A 26,487-nucleotide genomic window follows, 5' to 3' on the forward strand; every position below is an offset into this window, starting at 1 on the left:
ATTGTTACCTATGCGATGAACAAACATTTCAGAAATAAGTAAGCTATGTGAACAGGTTCAAGTGGTGTATATGAGTAACTCCTGGATTTTAATGTTCATCAAGATGACAGGAGTAACTTCACAAGTTGGCACCCCACCTTACATGGCTCTCTAGATATTTTGGTGCAAGTGACTTGGAACAATCTTATTAAGAATATTAAATGTAATAAATTTATAAAATAACATTCTAAAATATGACTTTAAATTTATAGTACACATAATACACTTACCCTGAAAGAATACTGATTTAATTTAAATATTTTAGTGCCATTAAAATTGCATAATACTTGGTGATGTAGCCATTTAAGGATTTGGTTTTCTGTTCATTTATCTTTATTTTAAAACGGTGTTTCAGTTTATGAGTTGAAAGGCAGTCACAACTCAAAGATATTTCACAAAGTTTCAAAGATTTAATTAGAAACAGCCTATTATGTTTGAGTTTCTTAAATCATGCATATTTAATCCCAGTCAAAAACTGCAGGTATAACTTCTCTTTTATTTTCATATTATAATGTAATTATACTCTCTCTCTCCCCCTTTTCTTTTCTTCAAACTTTCCCATATATCCCTTCTTCGTTGCTTTCAATCTTATGGTCTCTTTTTTTCCATTAATTGTTGCTTCTGAAGTAGGTGTGTGTGTGTGTGTGTGTGTGTGTGTGTGTGTGATTTTTCTGAATGCAGAAGTACAACTTTACAACTTTATCGGTCTGTATAAGTGTTTCTTATGTTTCAGGGGTGACTGCTTGGTATTAGAAGCCAATTGGCGTGATATTTACTTGAGCAGAATATTTCTCCAATTCTCTGCATTCCTTAGTTTCTCATAGCTCTTTTTTTTCCATAAATTTTCCCATTCTGGCTCATGTTTTAGGGATTCATATTGGTATGGCTTTACAGTTGTAGCTTCTGGCATTTTAAGTAAAACTATAGTTAGTGAATTTTCTACTTCTTTGAACATTTTCATTATACTTGGCAATTTGCACTTCTACAAAGAAGTTGTTATATTTTGAGGTTCCTTATTTAGATAGATTTTGAAATATGCTTGAAATAAAGGTTCCAATGATGTTTTGTTCATGTGACAGTTTACATTATAATTGTTAGCATATATTCATCATTCAAAGGGATGGGTTTCATGTTGTTATATTATTACACAGATATTCTCTTTTTTAATTTTTTAAACATTTCTCTTTTACATTTATTAATGTATTTTATGTTTGTGAGTGTTCTATTGACTTTATTCCAGAAGAGATCAGATTCCATTATAGGTGGTTGGGAGCCACCATGTTGTTTCTGGGAATTAAACTCAGGACATCTGGAAGAGCAGCCTGTGCTCTTAACTTTTGAGCTAACACTCCAGCACCATGTAATACCTTTTGACAATGGAAAAGCTGTCTATGGTGGCACACATTTCTGATCCCAGCATTCAGGGAGTTAAAGGCAGGCAGATATGTGAATTCAAGATCAGCCTAGTCTACATAGCAAATTACAGAATAGCCAGGCCCACATTGATGTGATTGGAGCGGAGGGCTATGTTCCTGGCACCCAGCCGCCCACACAGCTAGCTTTACCTGAAATAATTACACGGAAATTGTATTCTTTTAAACACTGCCTGGCCCAGTTCTTCCAGCCTCTTAACCCATTTCTAATAATCTATGTAGCACCACGAGGTGTGTTTACCAGGAAAGATCCTAACCTGTTTCTGTCTGGAGAGGGAGAACCATGGTCACTCCCTGACTCAGCTTCTTTCTCCCAGCATTCTGTTCTGTTAACTCAACCCACCTATGTTCTAACCAATCAAATGGGCCAAGGGCGTTTCTTTATTGCTAAACCAATGAAATCGACAGATTGATATGTGACACTCCCACATCACTTACGAAAAGCAGGAAGTGATGTGGGAGTGTCATATATCAATCTGTTGATTTCATTTGTTAAGCAATAAAGAAACTGCTTGGCCCTGATAGGTTAAAACATAGGTGGGAGGAGTAAACAGAACTGATTTCTTGGAGGAAGAGTAAGTGAGCTCAGAGACTCTATGCTTCCTCTCTCGATGGGACAGACACCATGAAACAAGCTGCCAGGTCATACATGCTGAATCTTTCCCAGTAAGAATGATGCTACACAGATTACTAGAGATGGGTTGATCAGGATATAAGAATTAGCCTGTGAGTGCTAGAGATAATGGGCCAAGCAGTGTTTAAATGAATACAGTTTGAGTGTTATTTCGGGGCATAAGCAAGCCAGGTGGCCGGGGTGCTGGGGACGCAACCCTCCGCTCCAATTACAACACCACATAGTGAGATCCCATCTTTAATAAAACAAAAAGACAAACAAAAGGTGAAGTGGCACATGGCTGTATCCTTGCACTAGACAGACAGAGGCAGAAAGACCAGAAGTTCATGGCCATGGGTCAGGAAGATGGCTCAGGTGTTAAAAGCACTTGTCTTGTAAGCCTAGCAACCTGAGTTCCATCACAGAATCCATGTAGCGTGGAAAAAAAACCCTCCCAAAACTTGTGCACCAACAGCACACCAATGCCTGAGCTTGCTTGTGTACGCAACGGCAATCATAAACCAAGCCCTTCCAAAAAGTTCCTCAGCCAAACCAATCAAACAGAACACCACTGTTTTCTCTATTGAAGTGAATTTTGTATTTTCAGGTTCTGGTCCCCTCAAGTGGGGTCAGTTTGGTAAACTAGTGAACAAACTAAGCTTGGGCTGGACCCGGGGAAAGAAGGCCAGTCTGGCTTGAATCCTCCTGCTTTATTAAAGAAAGTACAGGCACCAGCCCCACCCAAACCAGTGAGCTAGCAGTAATAGAGGTAGAGTCCAAAAGGCTGAACCAGGAATCCTGGGAGCCAGGAGGACAGGAGAAAAGAGAGGCTGAAGATGGAGAACCTGCCCCAGCTTATCTGATCTAGGCCACAGAGCTCATCACTCAAGCACTGCAGAAAGGGATGGCCGGTGCCTATGGCGCTGCGCTCAAGACTAACAAGATAGGGTGCCCATCCTTTTCCAGGGTGTCTCAGTGAGTATGGCAGTAAGGAAGACGGGGACAGAAGGGAAGATAGCTCGGTGTGTAAAGTGCTTGTCGTGTCAGCATGAGGGACTGAATTAGAGTGCCCAGAACCCACACAGAGGTATGCTGCAGCATGCTCAGGGACCAAGTGTTCCTATGGCAATGTCGGGCAGAGACAGAAACAGGACTGGTGAGCCAGGCATGTGTAGCAGAGAACAGTCATGATGGAAGGGGGATACTACATCTGAGGTTGACCACTGACCTCCACACTGACCTCACACATCTACAATGTATTTTAAGGAAACAAAGAACGCCCAGGAGCCTCCTTTTCTCACAGAGACCTTGGACAGAATTTTCTTTCTCTTTTTAATACACCTATAAATTGGGAAATACTAGGGCAGGGGGAGGCACATTCTGGCCAGGGATTTTGAAGGGACTGGACCTTCTGCTCTTTGAAGTAACCTGTCCACTGCCTGTCAGGATGGTGTGAAGAAGAAGGCAGCTGAGTGCCTGAAACGGGCGGAGACCCTCCAAGCACACTTGCCTTGATGGGGACCCTTCCTTGGATGTCAATTCCTGCACTGCCAGCCTCCTCTGCTTTCCTTGGGACACGGTCGTTTTTCCCCTGCTCTTGTTACCCACAGACCTTATCAGTATTAACTGGATCAAGTATGAGAAAACCTAAGACTTCACAGCTCTGACCTGCCTGCCTCCTTGGAATCAGACTTGAACTTCTGGTCCTGCCTGTCTCTGCTTTATGTGAGTGGCATCTGGGCCACAAATCTGTCAGTTCACCCACGTAGACCCAGGGTCTGCAGCCTGTAGTCTGCACCAGACCTGGCACACTGTCTTTCTTTGTAAGACTGTCAAGATATGAGGGTTTTTTTTCCTTTTTTTTTTTTTTTTGATATTTGCTTTTTTTGTTTTTTTGGGTTAACGGTTGGTTGAAAGGAAAAGGATTCTTTGACCAATTAATCAATTTTAAATGTGTGTGAATAAAGAGACTCAGAACATAACCAAGACCGTTTGCTTAAACTATCTGTGGTTGAGTTAACATTGTACCAATTGAGCTGAGTAAGCTGTGCCTAGAAAATCCTGTCTCAGTGTTGTGGCCCATGCCTTTAATCCTGGTACTCAGAAGGCAGGGGCAGGCAGGTATTTATTGAGTTAATTCAAAGTCAGTGAGCCACGACCACAAAATGAGACCTGGTTTCAAAACAAACAAAAAAAATGCTTAGCAAAGGTATCTCCAGGGAAACAAATAAAGAACAGGCCCAAGGAACTAACTAGTTTTGTTTGTTAAAGAGATAATGGAGAGATAAGCAAAGCAGGGTTACCTATTTTGAGAGCCCAAGTCCCAAAAGCTGAAGTTTACTAAATTGCAGAAGATCTGAGAGGGTGTGGGCTCATCACTGGACTACAAACTGATGCATCATGGGACGGCTTATGTGGACCGGAATTGGTGGATATGGGAGGCATTACAGAAGCCTGCCGAGCAGGAGATTTCCTGCATGTTTTTCCTTGTCTGGGAAACCTGAGTGAGCTGGGACAGGCCAGCCCCACTGTGCCCAGTGTTTGCTCGGTGAGTGTTCGCGTGTTCCCGGAGCATAAGGCAGAATGCTGCCCTTTGCTCTCCTACTATTTCCTTTTCTTCTAAATCGCTGATTTCTAGATTCATGTCATCCATCTACTGATTGTTTGTCTACCTACAAACTTTTGTGTTTATTCATAATATAAGTGTAATGGAAAAATTAAAAATATTACAGGATCCCTGGTTGCAGTAGGCAGGTAGGCAGCAGAAATGCTGTAGGTCCCAACGCGGTGGTATCAGGCCATGTGGTGTTAGGCAGAGGATCCTGAGATCAGCCAGTCCCAGGCAGAGGTTGCTGGTCCTCAAGCAGTGGCTGTTCCCAGGTATGGATACACGTGGCAGGTGGGCAAGAGACAGAGACATGGATAGGTACGTCATACCAAGTGAGGTTGAATATTTATTCAGGGGATTATGAAGGGGAAGGAAAAGAGGAGAAAGGGGGGAGAGAGAGAGAGAAAGAGGGGGGGAGAGAGAAACGAACGAGTGTAAAAGAGGGAGAGCGAGAGGGGGAGAAAGTTGGCAGCCTCTCCGAGAGAGAGGACAGGAAGAGAGAATGGGGCAGAGGCTGCAAGAAGGAAGGGAATCAGTGTGGCTTGTCTCTTAAAGAGACAGAACATTATATTCCCATCTCTTTTTTATAACAAAATGCAGGAGATTAGCACCAAAGGTTAAAGAAATTGGGGCAGCAGATTCTCAAGACTGCTTATTTGTGGTTTTCATCTTTGGGGCAGGGGAATCTGAGAAGGCTGAGTGCTGGCCACGTCCTGGCATAGCTGGTCTCTTTGCACCTGTCTGGTGTTTGTGGCATGGAAATGTCTGGTATCTCTTACACCTGGTTAAGGTATTGGCAGAACAGAGGACAAAGTTAAATTAAGAAAAATAAATTAGGATCAGGGAATTGAGGGGGGTATATTTAACCTGTTTAAGGTGGACCCTTCCATTCGGCTCCCTGGAACTAGTTTTAGACATATACATTGCATAAACAGTAGCATATTTATGTCTAAATGACTGTGACAGGTATTTTTGCACAATGAAAAGTATTTTCACGATTATACAAAGCATCATGTGAGAGAAATTTGAGCTGAAATTTGTTTGATGAGGTTGTATTTTTTTAAACTGACAAAACCTCTCAGCAATGAAACTGCATCAGAGATCTTTGAGAAGGATAACACTTTACTTGAATTACTGATTAGAAAATGGCAAAGAATTTACTTGGCTGGCACCCAGAGCAACCTCAGGGTCCTCCGTGGTTGCAGAAGGTTGAATTTGCCTTTTGCTATTTAGCGCAGGGCCTGCCAGGCTTCAGAAGATCCTGTGGGTTGAGAAATCTGTAGGAAGACAAGCCTACATTGACCTGATCAGCTAGGCTGTTGATTCCAGTAATTCTGTTCATGTTAGGAGATCTTTAGTTTGATCTTCAGTTTGAGATCTTTCAGATGAAAGGTACTTTGGCCCAGTGAAGATGGACTCTGGAGGTAGAGACCGACATTGAGGTTAAGGATTGCCTAGGAGCTAGTCCCAGGCTAGGCTGTTAGTATTCATGCATCTGTACTGGCCTGCTCTCAGCATCTTGACAGGACATGTCCTCAGCTACAGGCACATAGAGCATCTTCAGTTCACATTCACTTTCTCCCTCTCTCTCTCTCTCTCTCTCTCTCTCTTTCTCTCTCTCTTTCCCCTCCTGCCTCTGACTCTCTCTTCTCCTCTGCTACCCCTGTCCCCAGAATTGGTCACTCAGACCTTTCACCCTTTTACTATTCCATTTCCCCTAATAAACAACCCCCCCTACACGAAAAAAAGGAATCAAGTCAGAGAAGAATTCAGATTAAATCTTTACCTTCTATTGTTTATTTTAAATCTCATCCAGTGTGGAAGGATTCCTTTTCTGTATTTCCAAACTTATTTCTCTTGAACATCCCAATACCCTACTACTTATAAGACAATAGGCAGCTTATAGTTTGAAAATTTTTTTTCAAGTTAATTACCTATATAAATTATTTCTAAATTAAAAACCTATATTCTAAAATTTTCAAATACATTTCTGGTAAAACAAACCAATCGTTTTAAAGAAATCTTCAAATCTCAATATTTTTATTTTAAAGGATTAATGTCCAGTTATAAATGAAAAGTAAAATTTTGTTCATCTTCTAAGTATCACATATTACTTTATTTATGAATGGATGAAGTTCTACAACATGCCCTGAAAATGTATTAGGGAAATTTTAAAGAAAAACAGGAGAGGGAATCACCCAGCAAGGTTCTTTACTATGCAACAGCAAATATTTATTACAATTTGAAGTGCAGGTTTCCATTGGCAAAAAAAAATCAGTAAATAATAACTGATTGCCTTTGTTTGGCCTTGGTACACAAATAAAGAAATAAAAGATGGCAGTTTACAATCTCTGCTCTCAAATCACTTATAAGAGAGTTGGAACCATACATGCAAGCAAAAGAACTACACAGATGTGTAGCAAAACTATAATTTGCGGAATGAACCTGCATAATCTCTATAAACAAAAATTTGACTATTTTGTATATCTAACTCACAAGTAATTCTTTTCAGCAATTTAGGTTTGGTACTGAACAGCATGTAGTTTGTCAACACCAATCCAAAATACATGTCAGATGTTTAGGGAAAAGGAAACGTGGCTCAATACCAATCCTGGGCTAACCTATCCTGGCCAGTTTTGAGGAAGGCCTAGCTGCTTTATCATTCTCAGTATTCTCACCTAAGAACAAGTCCAATGCACCTGTAGAGCATCCCACTACCTCTGTTAATGTGAATGGCAAAGTTCTTCACTCAGACCTATCTTTTTTAATCCCCAGCTCCTCTATTGGAAAATCATACAGCATTGTCACAATCACCTATTATTACCTTTAGAGGCACAGAATGAGAGGCTTTGGTAACGCACATATTCCACTTTTAAGTAAGAAAGTTTGAAGTTCACAAAATGAAATCTAATTAATTTGGAGCTTATAAAGAGGGGCGTTTCTTTCACAGTGAGCTAGATGGGCTCATTTTCTTTCTTTGCATTTTTTTCTTTTAACTTAAATTATAGGCAGATTTTTGAAAGTTTATACATGCTCAAATATAACATTTGTGAGGAAAAATAGCAACAGCAAAAATATCCAGTCTATACCTTAGAGCAGTGTGTTTTCTGCCCTCTCGCCTATACATTCTACACTTATACTTAATATCCCTGCATCGAATGATGGCACTGAAACTCTGTGTAAGTTACTCCAACCACAAACATTCAAATATATCCACAAGTCTTGACAGTACTAAGGCAAGAAGTGAAAACAAGTACATTCTTTGATTAGTAAGAAGACAGAGCATAAAACTAAGATAAGGCTTGAAAGAAAAATACCGATTTTTGGATTAATTTTGAAAGTTCAAATTAGCAGAATACTTGACCACTTGAATACCTAAACCTTCCTCATCAACTGAGATTCTGATACACAAGATTCTATGACATAATAAACTTTTCAGAAAAGTGTGTTTTTCACCAACAACATACGAACTATATACACCATGATCACAGTTCACGAGTGACATATTTCCAAAAGAACGCAATCTGCAACATGGAATGCATGTTATAATCGGAACAATGCAATAAAACTATGGTTAGCGCTCCAGAAGAAATGTCTAAACTCTGTTTATGAGAAAATCTTGTTCATATATCACACACACGTGATGAAAATTAAAAGCAGTGTCTTTAAACCAGCTAATAGTAAAATAACACAACACATACAAGCGTCTAACATTATAACAGGGGTTTTCTTCCACATAGAGACTATATGGATCACTCACTCAGAGACGGCACAGCTAATAATTAGTGGAAAGTATTTGTATGAACAGTTCAAAGAATGGTGGAGAGGTGCAGAAAATTTCTCAAAGCGACTTCTGTCAGCTCCATCTGTCTTCTCCTCTCTTTCTGCTAAGAAATACACCGGTTAATCAGGGCCCGCTCTGCCTGAAAGAAAAAAAGAGAGAGAAACAGAGTTAAAACAGCATGTGGAAAACGAAAACGGCAGCGTTCAGTTAGATTGACCAGAAAGATAAATGCATACTGTGAGTTCAGCTAACCTTAGCTCCAGAGGCCTGCATAGTTGCCATGGAGGCCTGAGGCCAGTGGGCCCCCACCCACGAAGAGCTTCATCTCTGGCCAGTTGTAGCAGTGAGTGTAGAGTGCGTTGGGGAAATCTACACCAGCAGCGTAATTCTCTAAGAAATCATTCTGGTTGATCCAGCCGCTGCCACAGGTGAGCTTGAGCTTCCTTCCAGAGGGCACAGGAAACATGTCTGGACTGGCTACAGATCTTTGCTCGAGGAACTTCTGGGCACGGATGTCATAGAAGAGCAGAGAACCGTGACCTGTTCCCACGGTGACAATATGCTGGTGGACACTCAAGGAATGCACACCAATGCCTCCTTCTCGGGAGCAGAATGGCCGGATGTTCTGCTGGCTTTGGCGAGTATCCAGGAATGAAACATGACACTGGGATCCGACAGCATAGAGGCACAACTCATCACAGTAGGTGAGACACATGTTCTCCCTGGAGTAGGGCAGCTTTAGGGACATCAGCCTGTACAGGGAGCTCCTGGCTTTCCACAGGTGGAAGTAGCCATCCAGAGACACTGCTCCCAGCTCCTGGTTTTGGTTGCTGTAAGCAAGGGCTCGAACTTTGCGGTTACCAGGATTGGTAGTGACTTTAGGGATGGCCTCTATATCTGTAGGACGGATGTGAGCATATACTGGAAGGCCCGCATCCTCGTGCCCAGCAATGCTGCTATTGAACATGTTCGGATCCACCAGCCAGAGTGCCAAGGTGCCATCGCGGGAACCACTCACAGCCACAGTGTCACTCATCCAAGCTATGGCAAAGATCCAGTCCCTGTGGCCTTGGCAATCTCCTAGGCACATGGGGTCCAGCTTGGGCAACTGGTAGACGGCCAGGCTGTTGGGGTTTTCCCCTCCAGTGGCCATGAGGGTCTTGGAGGGATTCAGCTCCACAGCATGAATGCCACAGGACGGCGAGCCACGGAATTGGTCGGGCCCCCTGTCACTAATCAGAGGAATGCACCTGATATGGTCGGTCTTGACGTCGACCACAAAAAGCGTGTTGCACTTGGTGCCACACACCACCTGCCTGGCATTTAGCCACTGCGATGCGAACACTTTGTTGAGGGGGCCAAGTGCCAGCTGGCGCTCCCTCAGCAGCTCCGGCAGCCTGAGGGCCCTGTAGCTGCTCAGGTCGCCCTCGAAGCCCGCCAGCCTCGGGTGGCCCTCGTAGCCCAGGGCCCGGCCCTTCAGGTAGTGCACCAAGGAATGGCGAGCCATGGGCCGCTGTGGCCTCTTGACCAGCAGCAGCGACCCCTCGGCTTGGCCTGCTTCGGCTGCAGCCATCGCCACCACGGAGGGGACTGGAGACGAAGAGCTCCCCGCGCCCTCCTTGGAGGCTTTCAGCGTACTGCTACCTATTTGCTGAGGGGCCATGGTGGTTGGCGAGCGGTTGGAGGGTCCTGCTGCGGGCTTTGGCATCTCCTGTGCCGCTGGAGAAGGCAGTGCCGCGGTGTTGGCCTGAAACAGCGAATCGCTGGGAGCCTGAGGCTAGGCAACCGAGCCTCAGAGAGCCTCTGGAGTCCAGAGCTCCTGGGCAGCAATGGAGGCGAAAGCTGCGTGACCCAGCAGGCATTGCGCGGTCTGGCGGAAAGAGCCAAGACTGAGCTGCTAGAGCCGAGGGTGCGGTGCCGCAGGAGCTAGAGGGAGCAGCAGATTCCAGCCAGCTCAGCTTGTGGACTTCTGGGTCTTGAGCAACAAGTCTCTGGAGGATAAGGACAGCAGGCCAGGAGGGGCAGGTTCTGAGGGTGGTGTTGGAAGAGCTGGCGGGCGGTATGGGCTGACTATCAATGGCAGAAGTGATGGGAGGTGTTGAAGGGTTGGGAGATCATGGCAATAGGGAGTTGCTCGTTCCCAGCCACAAGGGGATGGTAGGTAGTAGAGTAGTAAAGCCAAGAAGATAGGAAAGCGATTCAAAAGCTAGAAAGGAGCTTGGAGGAACAGGGAGACATCACTCTAGGGCCAGTAGTCCAGCACCTTCCGGATCCAACAAGTCAAACTCAGTCACCTTCTCTTTGGCAGCCAAAATCCTTTAAATCTCTACTGCAATATAATCTGAAACCCAATATGTCGTCAATCATGGGATAGACAGAGCCGTGATCTTTCCTGTCTGTGGAAGAACACAAAAGTGTGCTCATAAGAGTCTTTACTAAGGTCTTATATTGAACTTGACAGAAAATAAAAGTGTTTGAAACTAGCAGTCCCTGTTCCTTTTAACAGCCCTTCTGCTGTTGGTAATTTATTTTCCACGAATCACTTTCCCCCTCCTCAAATGTTCTGTCCTTCTGCAACACAATCATCGGAGCAGACTGTGTCAAATGACAGAACATTGCGCCTCACATCCTGCCAGCCTATGATGATGCCCAGGCCTTGATGACTGACCACAGTCTTTAACGTCAAGTGGATTGTGCGAATTGGCTAGGAAGAAGTGAAGTTGGGTATTTTGGAGATACCATCATCTCTTTTAGCTATGAGAACTAAGGAAGTGGGGGTAGAAAACTGCAAGTGAGGACCTGGGGACACAAGTTCCCATCATTAGTTTAAGAGGTCCATGGCCTTAGAGAACACTGAATCTCTGAGTTAGGAATAGGAAGGATGGTCATGATTTTAAGGACATGCGGAGACAGAGAATATTCCAGAGGAAAATGAGCATGTGAACACAGTGGAAAGAACTATGGTCTTCTAGCTCATAGAAGCTCAGGAGTCAGAGAGGAAAATTTTATATCGTTTATTTTATTTTATTTCTTTTTGCTTCAAGATCTCACATCCCATGACCGACATATACTTGGTAGTTTAGTCAAGTGTGACTTTAATTAATTAGGGATGCATTCCATAGACGCTCTTGCATAATACGGACTCTAAATATCTTATTTCCCCTCCACAAAATGTAGTTTATTGAGAATGGGAGCCATGAATTCACTTTTCTGATTAATCATGCAGTTTAAGAACTATTTTGTCCAAATAGACTAGGGTCCCAGATAGCCAGTACATGCAGTAGAAACTAGTCCCAGTGCCTTTATCAATGGCTGCTCAGTCAGCACCCATTGTCAGACAAATTCAGAGAGTCTGGTTTGATCGCATGCTCCTTCAGTCCCGGTCCAACTGGATTTGGTGAGCTCCCATTCGAACAGGCACGTTGAGGAAGTGTAATTTTTTTGAATGGAAAATAAATTAGAAAACCTGAAAAATAAATAAATAAATAAATAAGACATTTAAGAATAGAAAAAAAAGAACTATTTTATAGTGTTCCCACTCCCAAATGCCCCAAAACAGTTTGCTAATTTTATTTCTACTACTTTTTGCACTTTCGCTTCAAGGGTAAATTCCATGTACAAGCCATGTGTTGTTCTTTCCCACCATCTCAGTTAATCTGTCTCATCTTTGTACTCCCTAACATGCTCCAGTCTCAGAGTTCTGACCCTTTTCTAAGTTATCCTTTTTATGGCAAAGCAAAAGGTGAAATAGGTTGCTCTGTTCAGTGAGAAACTATAGATAGTGCCTCATGGAGGAAACACAGAGACTCCGTTTGTTCCATTGTTACCTATGCGATGAACAAACATTTCAGAAATAAGTAAGCTATGTGAACAGGTTCAAGTGGTGTATATGAGTAACTCCTGGATTTTAATGTTCATCAAGATGACAGGAGTAACTTCACAAGTTGGCACCCCACCTTACATGGCTCTCTAGATATTTTGGTGCAAGTGACTTGGAACAATCTTATTAAGAATATTAAATGTAATAAATTTATAAAATAACATTCTAAAATATGACTTTAAATTTATAGTACACATAATACACTTACCCTGAAAGAATACTGATTTATTTTAAATATTTTAGTGCCATTAAAATTGCATAATACTTGGTGATGTAGCCATTTAAGGATTTGGTTTTCTGTTCATTTATCTTTATTTTAAAACGGTGTTTCAGTTTATGAGTTGAAAGGCAGTCACAACTCAAAGATATTTCACAAAGTTTCAAAGATTTAATTAGAAACAGCCTATTATGTTTGAGTTTCTTAAATCATGCATATTTAATCCCAGTCAAAAACTGCAGGTATAACTTCTCTTTTATTTTCATATTATAATGTAATTATACTCTCTCTCTCCCCCTTTTCTTTTCTTCAAACCTTCCCATATATCCCTTCTTCGTTGCTTTCAATCTTATGGTCTCTTTTTTTCCATTAATTGTTGCTTCTGAAGTAGGTGTGTGTGTGTGTGTGTGTGTGTGTGTGTGATTTTTCTGAATGCCGAAGTACAACTTTACAACTTTATCTGTCTGCATAGTGTTTCTTATGTTTCAGGGGTGACTGCTTGGTATTAGAAGCCAATTGGCATGATATTTACTTGAGCAGAATATTTCTCCAATTCTCTGCATTCCTTAGTTTCTCATAGCTCTTTTTCTTTCCATAAATTTTTCCCATTCTGGCTCATGTTTTAGGGATTCATATTGGTATGGCTTTACAGTTGTAGCTTCTGGCATTTTAAATAAAACTATAGTTAGTGAATTTTCTACTTCTTTGAACATTTTCATTATACTTGGCAATTTGCACTTCTACAAAGAAGTTGTTATATTTTGAGGTTCCTTATTTAGATAGATTTTGAAATATGCTTGAAATAAAGGTTCCAATGATGTTTTGTTCATGTGACAGTTTACATTATAATTGTTAGCATATATTCATCATGCAAAGCGATGGATTTCATGTTGTTATACTATTTCACAGATATTCTCTTTTTTAATTTTTTAAACATTTCTCTTTTACATTTATTTATGTATTTTATGTTTGTGAATGATCTATTGACTTTATTCCAGAAGAGATCAGATTCCATTATAGGTGGTTGGGAGCAAACATATTTTTTGGGAATTAAACTCAGGACATCTGGAAGAGCAGCCTGTGCTCTTAAATTTTGAGCAAACACTCCAGCACCATGTAATACCTTTTGACAATGGAAAAGCTGGCTATGGTGGCACACATTTCTGATCCCAGCATTCAGGGAGTTAAAGGCAGGCAGATATGTGAATTCAAGATCAGCTTAGTCTACATAGCATATTACAGAATAGCCAGGCCCACATAGTGAGATCCCATCTTTAATAAAACAAACAGACAAAGAAAAGTTGAAGTTGCACATGGCTGTATCCTCGCACTAGACAGACAGAGTCAGAATGACCAGAAGTTCAAGGCCATGTGTCAGTAAGATGGCTCAAGAGTTGAAAGCACTTGTCTCGTGAGCCTGGCAACTTGAGTTCCATCACAGAATCCATGTAGGGTGAAAAAAAAACCTTCCCAAAACTTGTGCACCAACAACACAACAATGCCTGTGCTTGCTTGTGTATGCAACGGAAATGATAAACCAAGCCTTTCCAAAAAGTTCCTCAGCCGAATCAAGCAAACAGCACAACACTGATTTCCCTATGCAAGTGAATTTTGTATTTCCAGGTTCTGGTCCTCTCCAGTGGGGGCAGTTTGGTAAACTAATGAACAAACTAAGCTTGGGCTGGACCCGGGGAAAGAAGGCCAGTCTGGCTTGAATCCTCCTGCTTTATTAAAGAAAGTACAGGCACCAGCCCCACCCAAACCAGTGAGCTAGCAGCCATGGAGGTAGAGTCCAAATGGCTGAACCAGGAATCCTGGGAGCCAGGAGGACAGGAGAAGAGAGAGGCTGAAGATGGAGAACCTGCCCCAGCTTATCTGATCTAGGCCACAGAGCTCATCACTCAAGCACTGCAGAAAGGGATGGCCGGGGCCTATGGCGCTGCGCTCAAGACTAACAAGATAGGGTGCCCATCCTTTTCCAGGGTGTCTCAGTGAGTATGGCAGTAAGTAAGACGGGGACAGAAGGGAAGATAGCTCGGTGTGTAAAGTGCTTGTCGTGTCAGCATGAGGGACTGAATTAGAGTGCCCAGAACCCACACAGAGGTATGCTGCAGCATGCTCAGGGACCAAGTGTTCCTATGGCAATATCGGGCAGAAACAGAAACAGGACTGGTGAGCCAGGCATGTGTAGCAGAGAACAGTCATGATGGAAGGGGGATACTACATCTGAGGTTGACCACTGACCTCCACACTGACCTCACACATCTACAATGTATTTTAAGGAAACAAAGAAGGCTCAGGAGCCTCCTTTTCTCACAGAGACCTTGGACAGAATTTTCTTTCTCTTTTTAATACACCTATAAATTGGGATACTAGGGCAGGGGGAGGCACATTCTGGCCAGGGATTTTGAAGGGACTGGACCTTCTGCTCTTTGAAGTAACCTGTCCACTGCCTGTCAGGATGGTGTGAAGAAGAAGGCAGCTGAGTGCCTGAAACGGGCGGAGACCCTCCAAGCACACTTGCCTTGATGGGGACCCTTCCTTGGATGTCAATTCCTGCACTGCCAGCCTCCTCTGCTCCTTTCCTTGGGACACGGTCGTTTTTCCCCTGCTCTTGTTACCCACAGACCTTATCAGTATTAACTGGATCAAGTATGAGAAAACCTAAGACTTCACAGCTCTGACCTGCCTGCCTCCTTGGAATCAGACTTGAACTTCTGGTCCTGCCTGTCTCTGCTTTATGTGAGTGGCATCTGGGCCACAAATCTGTCAGTTCACCCACGTAGACCCAGGGTCTGCAGCCTGTAGTCTGCACCAGACCTGGCCCACTGTCTTTCTTTGTAAGACTGTCAAGATATGAGGGTTTTTTTTTCCTTTTTTTTTTTGATATTTGCTTTTTTTGTTTTTTTGGGTTAACGGTTGGTTGAAAGGAAAAGGATTCTTTGACCAATTAATCAATTTTAAATGTGTGTGAATAAAGAGACTCAGAACATAACCAAGACCGTTTGCTTAAACTATCTGTGGTTGAGTTAACATTGTACCAATTGAGCTGAGTAAGCTGTGCCTAGAAAATCCTGTCTCAGTGTTGTGGCCCATGCCTTTAATCCTGGTACTCAGAAGGCAGGGGCAGGCAGGTATTTATTGAGTTAATTCAAAGTTAGTGAGCCACGACCACAAAATGAGACCTGGTTTCAAAACAAACAAAAAAAAATGCTTAGCAAAGGTATCTCCAGGGAAACAAATAAAGAACAGGCCCAAGGAACTAACTAGTTTTGTTTGTTAATGAGATAATGGAGAGATAAGCAAAGCAGGGTTACCTATTTTGAGAGCCCAAGTCCCAAAAGCTGAAGTTTACTAAATTGCAGAAGATCTGAGAGGGTGTGGGCTCATCACTGGACTACAAACTGATGCATCATGGGACGGCTTATGTGGACCGGAATTGGTGGATATGGGAGGCATTACAGAAGCCTGCCGAGCAGGAGATTTCCTGCATGTTTTTCCTTGTCTGGGAAACCTGAGTGAGCTGGGACAGGCCAGCCCCACTGTGCCCAGTGTGTGCTCGGTGAGTGTTCGCGTGTTCCCGGAGCATAAGGCAGAATGCTGCCCTTTGCTCTCCTACTATTTCCTTTTCTTCTAAATCGCTGATTTCTAGATTCATGTCATCCATCTTCTGATTGTTTGTCTACCTACAAACTTTTGTGTTTATTCATAATATAAGTGTAATGGAAAAATTAAAAATATTACAGGATCCCCGGTTGCAGTAGGCAGGTAGGCAGCAGAAATGCTGTAGGTCCCAACGCGGTGGTATCAGGCCATGTGGTGTTAGGCAGAGGATCCTGAGATCAGCCAGTCCCAGGCAGAGGTTGCTGGTCCTCAAGCAGTGGCTGTTCCCAGGTATGGATACACGTGGCAGGTGGGCAAGAGACAGAGACATGGATAGGTACGTCATACCAAGTGAGGTTGAATATTTATTCAGGGGATTATGAAGGGGAAGGAAAAGAGGAGAAAGGGGGGAGAGAGAGAGAGAAAGAGGGGGGGAGAGAGAAACGAACGAGTGTAAAAGAGGGAGAGCGAGAGGGGGAGAAAGTTGGCAGCCTCTCCGAGAGAGAGGACAGGAAGAGAGAATGGGGCAGAGGCTGCAAGAAGGAAGGGAATCAGTGTGGCTTGTCTCTTAAAGAGACAGAACATTATATTCCCATCTCTTTTTTATAACAAAATGCAGGAGATTAGCACCAAAGGTTAAAGAAATTGGGGCAGCAGATTCTCAAGACTGCTTATTTGTGGTTTTCATCTTTGGGGCAGGGGAATCTGAGAAGGCTGAGTGCTGGCCACGTCCTGGCATAGCTGGTCTCTTTGCACCTGTCTGGTGTTTGTGGCATGGAAATGTCTGGTATCTCTTACACCTGGTTAAGGTATTGGCAGAACAGAGGACAAAGTTAAATTAAGAAAAATAAATTAGGATCAGGGAATTGAGGGGGGTATATTTAACCTGTTTAAGGTGGACCCTTCCATTCGGCTCCCTGGAACTAGTTTTAGACATATACATTGCATAAACAGTAGCATATTTATGTCTAAATGACTGTGACAGGTATTTTTGCACAATGAAAAGTATTTTCACGATTATACAAAGCATCATGTGAGAGAAATTTGAGCTGAAATTTGTTTGATGGGGTTGTATTTTTTTAAACTGACAAAACCTCTCAGCAATGAAACTGCATCAGAGATCTTTGAGAAGGATAACACTTTACTTGAATTACTGATTAGAAAATGGCAAAGAATTTACTTGGCTGGCACCCAGAGCAACCTCAGGGTCCTCCGTGGTTGCAGAAGGTTGAATTTGCCTTTTGCTATTTAGCGCAGGGCCTGCCAGGCTTCAGAAGATCCTGTGGGTTGAGAAATCTGTAGGAAGACAAGCCTACATTGACCTGATCAGCTAGGCTGTTGATTCCAGTAATTCTGTTCATGTCAGGAGATCTTCAGTTTGTTCTTCAGTTTGAGATCTTTCAGATGAAAGGTACTTTGGCCCAGTGAAGATGGACTCTGGAGGTAGAGACCGACATTGAGGTTAAGGATTGCCTAGGAGCTAGTCCCAGGCTAGGCTGTTAGTATTCATGCATCTGTACTGGCCTGCTCTCAGCATCTTGACAGGAATGTCCTCAGCTACAGGCACATAGAGCATCTTCAGTTCACATTCACTTTCTCCCTCTCTCTCTCTCTCTCTCTCTCTCTCTCTTTCTCTCTCTCTTTCCCCTCCTGCCTCTGACTCTCTCTTCTCCTCTGCTACCCCTGTCCCCAGAATTGGTCACTCAGACCTTTCACCCTTTTACCATTCCATTTCCCCTAATAAACAACCCCCCCTACACGAAAAAAAGGAATCAAGTCAGAGAAGAATTCAGATTAAATCTTTACCTTCTATTGTTTATTTTAAATCTCATCCAGTGTGGAAGGATTCCTTTTCTGTATTTCCAAACTTATTTCTCTTGAACACCCCAATACCCTACTACTTATAAGACAATAGGCAGCTTATAGTTTGAAAATTTTTTTTCAAGTTAATTACCTATATAAATTATTTCTAAATTAAAAACCTATATTCTAAAATTTTCAAATACATTTCTGGTAAAACAAACCAATCGTTTTAAAGAAATCTTCAAATCTCAATATTTTTATTTTAAAGGATTAATGTCCAGTTATAAATGAAAAGTAAAATTTTGTTCATCTTCTAAGTATCACATATTACTTTATTTATGAATGGATGAAGTTCTACAACATGCCCTGAAAATGTATTAGGGAAATTTTAAAGAAAAACAGGAGAGGGAATCACCCAGCAAGGTTCTTTACAATGCAACAGCAAATATTTATTACAATTTGAAGTGCAGTTTTCCATTGGCAAAAAAAAATCAGTAAATAATAACTGATTGCCTTTGTTTGGCCTTGGTACACAAATAAAGAAATAAAAGATGGCAGTTTACAATCTCTGCTCTCAAATCACTTATAAGAGAGTTGGAACCATACATGCAAGCAAAAGAACTACACAGATGTGTAGCAAAACTATAATTTGCGGAATGAACCTGCATAATCTCTATAAACAAAAATTTGACTATTTTGTATATCTAACTCACAAGTAATTCTTTTCAGCAATTTAGGTTTGGTACTGAACAGCATGTAGTTTGTCAACACCAATCCAAAATACATGTCAGATGTTTAGGGAAAAGGAAACGTGGCTCAATACCAATCCTGGGCTAACCTATCCTGGCCAGTTTTGAGGAAGGCCTAGCTGCTTTATCATTCTCAGTATTCTCACCTAAGAACAAGTCCAATGCACCTGTAGAGCATCCCACTACCTCTGTTAATGTGAATGGCAAAGTTCTTCACTCAGACCTATCTTTTTTAATCCCCAGCTCCTCTATTGGAAAATCATACAGCATTGTCACAATCACCTATTATTACCTTTAGAGGCACAGAATGAGAGGCTTTGGTAACGCACATATTCCACTTTTAAGTAAGAAAGTTTGAAGTTCACAAAATGAAATCTAATTAATTTGGAGCTTATAAAGAGGGGCGTTTCTTTCACAGTGAGCTAGATGGGCTCATTTTCTTTCTTTGCATTTTTTTCTTTTAACTTAAATTATAGGCAGATTTTTGAAAGTTTATACATGCTCAAATATAACATTTGTGAGGAAAAATAGCAACAGCAAAAATATCCAGTCTATACCTTAGAGCAGTGTGTTTTCTGCCCTCTCGCCTATACATTCTACACTTATACTTAATATCCCTGCATCGAATGATGGCACTGAAACTCTGTGTAAGTTACTCCAACCACAAACATTCAAATATATCCACAAGTCTTGACAGTACTAAGGCAAGAAGTGAAAACAAGTACATTCTTTGATTAGTAAGAAGACAGAGCATAAAACTAAGATAAGGCTTGAAAGAAAAATACCGATTTTTGGATTAATTTTGAAAGTTCAAATTAGCAGAATACTTGACCACTTGAATACCTAAACCTTCCTCATCAACTGAGATTCTGATACACAAGATTCTATGACATAATAAACTTTTCAGAAAAGTGTGTTTTTCACCAACAACATACGAACTATATACACCATGATCACAGTTCACGAGTGACATATTTCCAAAAGAACGCAATCTGCAACATGGAATGCATGTTATAATCGGAACAATGCAATAAAACTATGGTTAGCGCTCCAGAAGAAATGTCTAAACTCTGTTTATGAGAAAATCTTGTTCATATATCACACACACGTGATGAAAATTAAAAGCAGTGTCTTTAAACCAGCTAATAGTAAAATAACACAACACATACAAGCGTCTAACATTATAACAGGGGTTTTCTTCCACATAGAGACTATATGGATCACTCACTCAGAGACGGCACAGCTAATAATTAGTGGAAAGTATTTGTATGAACAGTTCAAAGAATGGTGGAGAGGTGCAGAAAATTTCTCAAAGCGACTTCTGTCAGCTCCATCTGTCTTCTCCTCTCTTTCTGCTAAGAAATACACCGGTTAATCAGGGCCCGCTCTGCCTGAAAGAAAAAAAAGAGAGAGAAACAGAGTTAAAACAGCATGTGGAAAACGAAAACGGCAGCGTTCAGTTAGATTGACCAGAAAGATAAATGCATACTGTGAGTTCAGCTAACCTTAGCTCCAGAGGCCTGCATAGTTGCCATGGAGGCCTGAGGCCAGTGGGCCCCCACCCACGAAGAGCTTCATCTCTGGCCAGTTGTAGCAGTGAGTGTAGAGTGTGTTGGGGAAATCTACACCAGCAGCGTAATTCTCTAAGAAATCATTCTGGTTGATCCAGCCGCTGCCACAGGTGAGCTTGAGCTTCCTTCCAGAGGGCACAGGAAACATGTCTGGACTGGCTACAGATCTTTGCTCGAGGAACTTCTGGGCACGGATGTCATAGAAGAGCAGAGAACCGTGACCTGTTCCCACGGTGACAATATGCTGGTGGACACTCAAGGAATGCACACCAATGCCTCCTTCTCGGGAGCAGAATGGCCGGATGTTCTGCTGGCTTTGGCGAGTATCCAGGAATGAAACATGACACTGGGATCCGACAGCATAGAGGCACAACTCATCACAGTAGGTGAGACACATGTTCTCCCTGGAGTAGGGCAGCTTTAGGGACATCAGCCTGTACAGGGAGCTCCTGGCTTTCCACAGGTGGAAGTAGCCATCCAGAGACACTGCTCCCAGCTCCTGGTTTTGGTTGCTGTAAGCAAGGGCTCGAACTTTGCGGTTACCAGGATTGGTAGTGACTTTAGGGATGGCCTCTATATCTGTAGGACGGATGTGAGCATATACTGGAAGGCCCGCATCCTCGTGCCCAGCAATGCTGCTATTGAACATGTTCGGATCCACCAGCCAGAGTGCCAAGGTGCCATCGCGGGAACCACTCACAGCCACAGTGTCACTCATCCAAGCTATGGCAAAGATCCAGTCCCTGTGGCCTTGGCAATCTCCTAGGCACATGGGGTCCAGCTTGGGCAACTGGTAGACGGCCAGGCTGTTGGGGTTTTCCCCTCCAGTGGCCATGAGGGTCTTGGAGGGATTCAGCTCCACAGCATGAATGCCACAGGACGGCGAGCCACGGAATTGGTCGGGCCCCCTGTCACTAATCAGAGGAATGCACCTGATATGGTCGGTCTTGACGTCGACCACAAAAAGCGTGTTGCACTTGGTGCCACACACCACCTGCCTGGCATTTAGCCACTGCGATGCGAACACTTTGTTGAGGGGGCCAAGTGCCAGCTGGCGCTCCCTCAGCAGCTCCGGCAGCCTGAGGGCCCTGTAGCTGCTCAGGTCGCCCTCGAAGCCCGCCAGCCTCGGGTGGCCCTCGTAGCCCAGGGCCCGGCCCTTCAGGTAGTGCACCAAGGAATGGCGAGCCATGGGCCGCTGTGGCCTCTTGACCAGCAGCAGCGACCCCTCGGCTTGGCCTGCTTCGGCTGCAGCCATCGCCACCACGGAGGGGACTGGAGACGAAGAGCTCCCCGCGCCCTCCTTGGAGGCTTTCAGCGTACTGCTACCTATTTGCTGAGGGGCCATGGTGGTTGGCGAGCGGTTGGAGGGTCCTGCTGCGGGCTTTGGCATCTCCTGTGCCGCTGGAGAAGGCAGTGCCGCGGTGTTGGCCTGAAACAGCGAATCGCTGGGAGCCTGAGGCTAGGCAACCGAGCCTCAGAGAGCCTCTGGAGTCCAGAGCTCCTGGGCAGCAATGGAGGCGAAAGCTGCGTGACCCAGCAGGCATTGCGCGGTCTGGCGGAAAGAGCCAAGACTGAGCTGCTAGAGCCGAGGGTGCGGTGCCGCAGGAGCTAGAGGGAGCAGCAGATTCCAGCCAGCTCAGCTTGTGGACTTCTGGGTCTTGAGCAACAAGTCTCTGGAGGATAAGGACAGCAGGCCAGGAGGGGCAGGTTCTGAGGGTGGTGTTGGAAGAGCTGGCGGGCGGTATGGGCTGACTATCAATGGCAGAAGTGATGGGAGGTGTTGAAGGGTTGGGAGATCATGGCAATAGGGAGTTGCTCGTTCCCAGCCACAAGGGGATGGTAGGTAGTAGAGTAGTAAAGCCAAGAAGATAGGAAAGCGATACAAAAGCTAGAAAGGAGCTTGGAGGAACAGGGACACATCACTCTAGGGCCAGTAGTCCAGCACCTTCCGGATCCAACAAGTCAAACTCAGTCACCTTCTCTTTGGCAGCCAAAATCCTTTAAATCTCTACTGCAATATAATCTGAAACCCAATATGTCGTCAATCATGGGATAGACAGAGCCGTGATCTTTCCTGTCTGTGGAAGAACACAAAAGTGTGCTCATAAGAGTCTTTACTAAGGTCTTATATTGAACTTGACAGAAAATAAAAGTGTTTGAAACTAGCAGTCCCTGTTCCTTTTAACAGCCCTTCTGCTGTTGGTAATTTATTTTCCACGAATCACTTTCCCCCTCCTCAAATGTTCTGTCCTTCTGCAACACAATCATCGGAGCAGACTGTGTCAAATGACAGAACATTGCGCCTCACATCCTGCCAGCCTATGATGATGCCCAGGCCTTGATGACTGACCACAGTCTTTAACGTCAAGTGGATTGTGCGAATTGGCTAGGAAGAAGTGAAGCTGGGTATTTTGGAGATACCATCATCTCTTTTAGCTATGAGAACTAAGGAAGTGGGGGTAGAAAACTGCAAGTGAGGACCTGGGGATACAAGTTCCCATCATTAGTTTAAGAGGTCCATGGCCTTAGAGAACTCTGAATCTCTGAGTTAGGAATACGAAGGATGGTCATGATTTTAAGGACATGCGGAGACAGAGAATATTCCAGAGGAAAATGAGCATGTGAACACAGTGGAAAGAACTATGGTCTTCTAGCTCATAGAAGCTCAGGAGTCAGAGAGGAAAATTTTATATCGTTTATTTTATTTTATTTCTTTTTGCTTCAAGATCTCACATCCCATGACCGACATATACTTGGTAGTTTAGTCAAGTGTGACTTTAATTAATTAGGGATGCATTCCATAGACGCTCTTGCATAATACGGACTCTAAATATCTTATTTCCCCTCCACAAAATGTAGTTTATTGAGAATGGGAGCCATGAATTCACTTTTCTGATTAATCATGCAGTTTAAGAACTATTTTGTCCAAATAGACTAGGGTCCCAGATAGCCAGTACATGCAGTAGAAACTAGTCCCAGTGCCTTTATCAATGGCTGCTCAGTCAGCACCCATTGTCAGACAAATTCAGAGAGTCTGGTTTGATCGCATGCTCCTTCAGTCCCGGTCCAACTGGATTTGGTGAGCTCCCATTCGAACAGGCACGTTGAGGAAGTGTAATTTTTTTGAATGGAAAATAAATTAGAAAACCTGAAAAATAAATAAATAAATAAATAAATAAATAAGACATTTAAGAATAGAAAAAAAGAACTATTTTATAGTGTTCCCACTCCCAAATGCCCCAAAACAGTTTGCTAATTTTATTTCTACTACTTTTTGCACTTTCGCTTCAAGGGTAAATTCCATGTACAAGCCATGTGTTGTTCTTTCCCACCATCTCAGTTAATCTGTCTCATCTTTGTACTCCCTAACATGCTCCAGTCTCAGAGTTCTGACCCTTTTCTACGTTATCCTTTTTATGGCAAAGGAAAAGGTGAAATAGGTTGCTCTGCTCAGTGAGAAACTATAGATAGTGCCTCATGGAAGAAACACAGAGACTCCGTTTGTTCCATTGTTACCTATGCGATGAACAAACATTTCAGAAATAAGTAAGCTATGTGAACAGGTTCAAGTGGTGTATATGAGTAACTCCTGGATTTTAATGTTCATCAAGATGACAGGAGTAACTTCACAAGTTGGCACCCCACCTTACATGGCTCTCTAGATATTTTGGTGCAAGTGACTTGGAACAATCTTATTAAGAATATTAAATGTAATAAATTTATAAAATAACATTCTAAAATATGACTTTAAATTTATAGTACACATAATACACTTACCCTGAAAGAATACTGATTTATTTTAAATATTTTAGTGCCATTAAAATTGCATAATACTTGGTGATGTAGCCATTTAAGGATTTGGTTTTCTGTTCATTTATCTTTATTTTAAAACGGTGTTTCAGTTTATGAGTTGAAAGGCAGTCACAACTCAAAGATATTTCACAAAGTTTCAAAGATTTAATTAGAAACAGCCTATTATGTTTGAGTTTCTTAAATCATGCATATTTAATCCCAGTCAAAAACTGCAGGTATAACTTCTCTTTTATTTTCATATTATAATGTAATTATACTCTCTCACTCCCCCTTTTCTTTTCTTCAAACTTCCCCATATATCCCTTCTTCGTTGCTTTCAATCTTATGGTCTCTTTTTTTCCATTAATTGTTGCTTCTGAAGTAGGTGTGTGTGTGTGTGTGTGTGTGTGATTTTTGTGAATGCCGAAGTACAACTTTACAACTTTATCTGTCTGCATAGTGTTTCTTATGTTTCAGGGGTGACTGCTTGGTATTCGAAGCCAATTGGCGTGATATTTACTTGAGCAGAATATTTCTCCAATTCTCTGCATTCCTTAGTTTCTCATAGCTCTTTTTCTTTCCATAAATTTTTCCCATTCTGGCTCATGTTTTAGGGATTCATATTGGTATGGCTTTACAGTTGTAGCTTCTGGCATTTTAAATAAAACTATAGTTAGTGAATTTTCTACTTCTTTGAACATTTTCATTATACTTGGCAATTTGCACTTCTACAAAGAAGTTGTTATATTTTGAGGTTCCTTATTTAGATAGATTTTGAAATATGCTTGAAATAAAGGTTCCAATGATGTTTTGTTCATGTGACAGTTTACATTATAATTGTTAGCATATATTCATCATGCAAAGCGATGGATTTCATGTTGTTATACTATTTCACAGATATTCTCTTTTTTAATTTTTTAAACATTTCTCTTTTACATTTATTTATGTATTTTATGTTTGTGAATGATCTATTGACTTTATTCCAGAAGAGATCAGATTCCATTATAGGTGGTTGGGAGCAAACATATTTTTTGGGAATTAAACTCAGGACATCTGGAAGAGCAGCCTGTGCTCTTAAATTTTGAGCAAACACTCCAGCACCATGTAATACCTTTTGACAATGGAAAAGCTGGCTATGGTGGCACACATTTCTGATCCCAGCATTCAGGGAGTTAAAGGCAGGCAGATATGTGAATTCAAGATCAGCCTAGTCTACATAGCATATTACAGAATAGCCAGGCCCACATAGTGAGATCCCATCTTTAATAAAACAAACAGACAAAGAAAAGTTGAAGTTGCACATGGCTGTATCCTCGCACTAGACAGACAGAGTCAGAATGACCAGAAGTTCAAGGCCATGTGTCAGTAAGATGGCTCAAGAGTTGAAAGCACTTGTCTCGTGAGCCTGGCAACTTGAGTTCCATCACAGAATCCATGTAGGGTGAAAAAAAAACCTTCCCAAAACTTGTGCACCAACAACACAACAATGCCTGTGCTTGCTTGTGTATGCAACGGAAATGATAAACCAAGCCTTTCCAAAAAGTTCCTCAGCCGAATCAAGCAAACAACACAACACTGATTTCCCTATGCAAGTGAATTTTGTATTTCCAGGTTCTGGTCCTCTCCAGTGGGGGCAGTTTGGTAAACTAATGAACAAAATAAGCTTGGTATGGACCCAGGGAAAGAAGGCCAGTCTGGCTTGAATCCTCCTGTTTTATTAAAGAAAGTACAGGCACCAGCCCCACCCAAACCAGTGAGCTAGCAGCCATGGAGGTAGAGTCCAAATGGCTGAACCAGGAATCCTGGGAGCCAGGAGGACAGGAGAAGAGAGAGGCTGAAGATGGAGAACCTGCCCCAGCTTATCTGATCTAGGCCACAGAGCTCATCACTCAAGCGCTGCAGAAAGGGATGGCCGGGGCCTATGGCGCTGCGCTCAAGACTAACAAGATAGGGTGCCCATCCTTTTCCAGGGTGTCTCAGTGAGTATGGCAGTAAGGAAGACGGGGACAGAAGGGAAGATAGCTCGGTGTGTAAAGTGCTTGTCGTGTCAGCATGAGGGACTGAATTAGAGTGCCCAGAACCCACACAGAGGTATGCTGCAGCATGCTCAGGGACCAAGTGTTCCTATGGCAATATCGGGCAGAAACAGAAACAGGACTGGTGAGCCAGGCATGTGTAGCAGAGAACAGTCATGATGGAAGGGGGATACTACATCTGAGGTTGACCACTGACCTCCACACTGACCTCACACATCTACAATGTATTTTAAGGAAACAAAGAAGGCTCAGGAGCCTCCTTTTCTCACAGAGACCTTGGACAGAATTTTCTTTCTCTTTTTAATACACCTATAAATTGGGAAATACTAGGGCAGGGGGAGGCACATTCTGGCCAGGGA

The sequence above is a fragment of the Microtus oregoni genome, unplaced genomic scaffold (assembly GCF_018167655.1).
Source record: "Microtus oregoni isolate MIOR12 unplaced genomic scaffold, Mior012 000073F_ref0000255, whole genome shotgun sequence".
NCBI lineage: Eukaryota > Metazoa > Chordata > Mammalia > Rodentia > Cricetidae > Microtus > Microtus oregoni.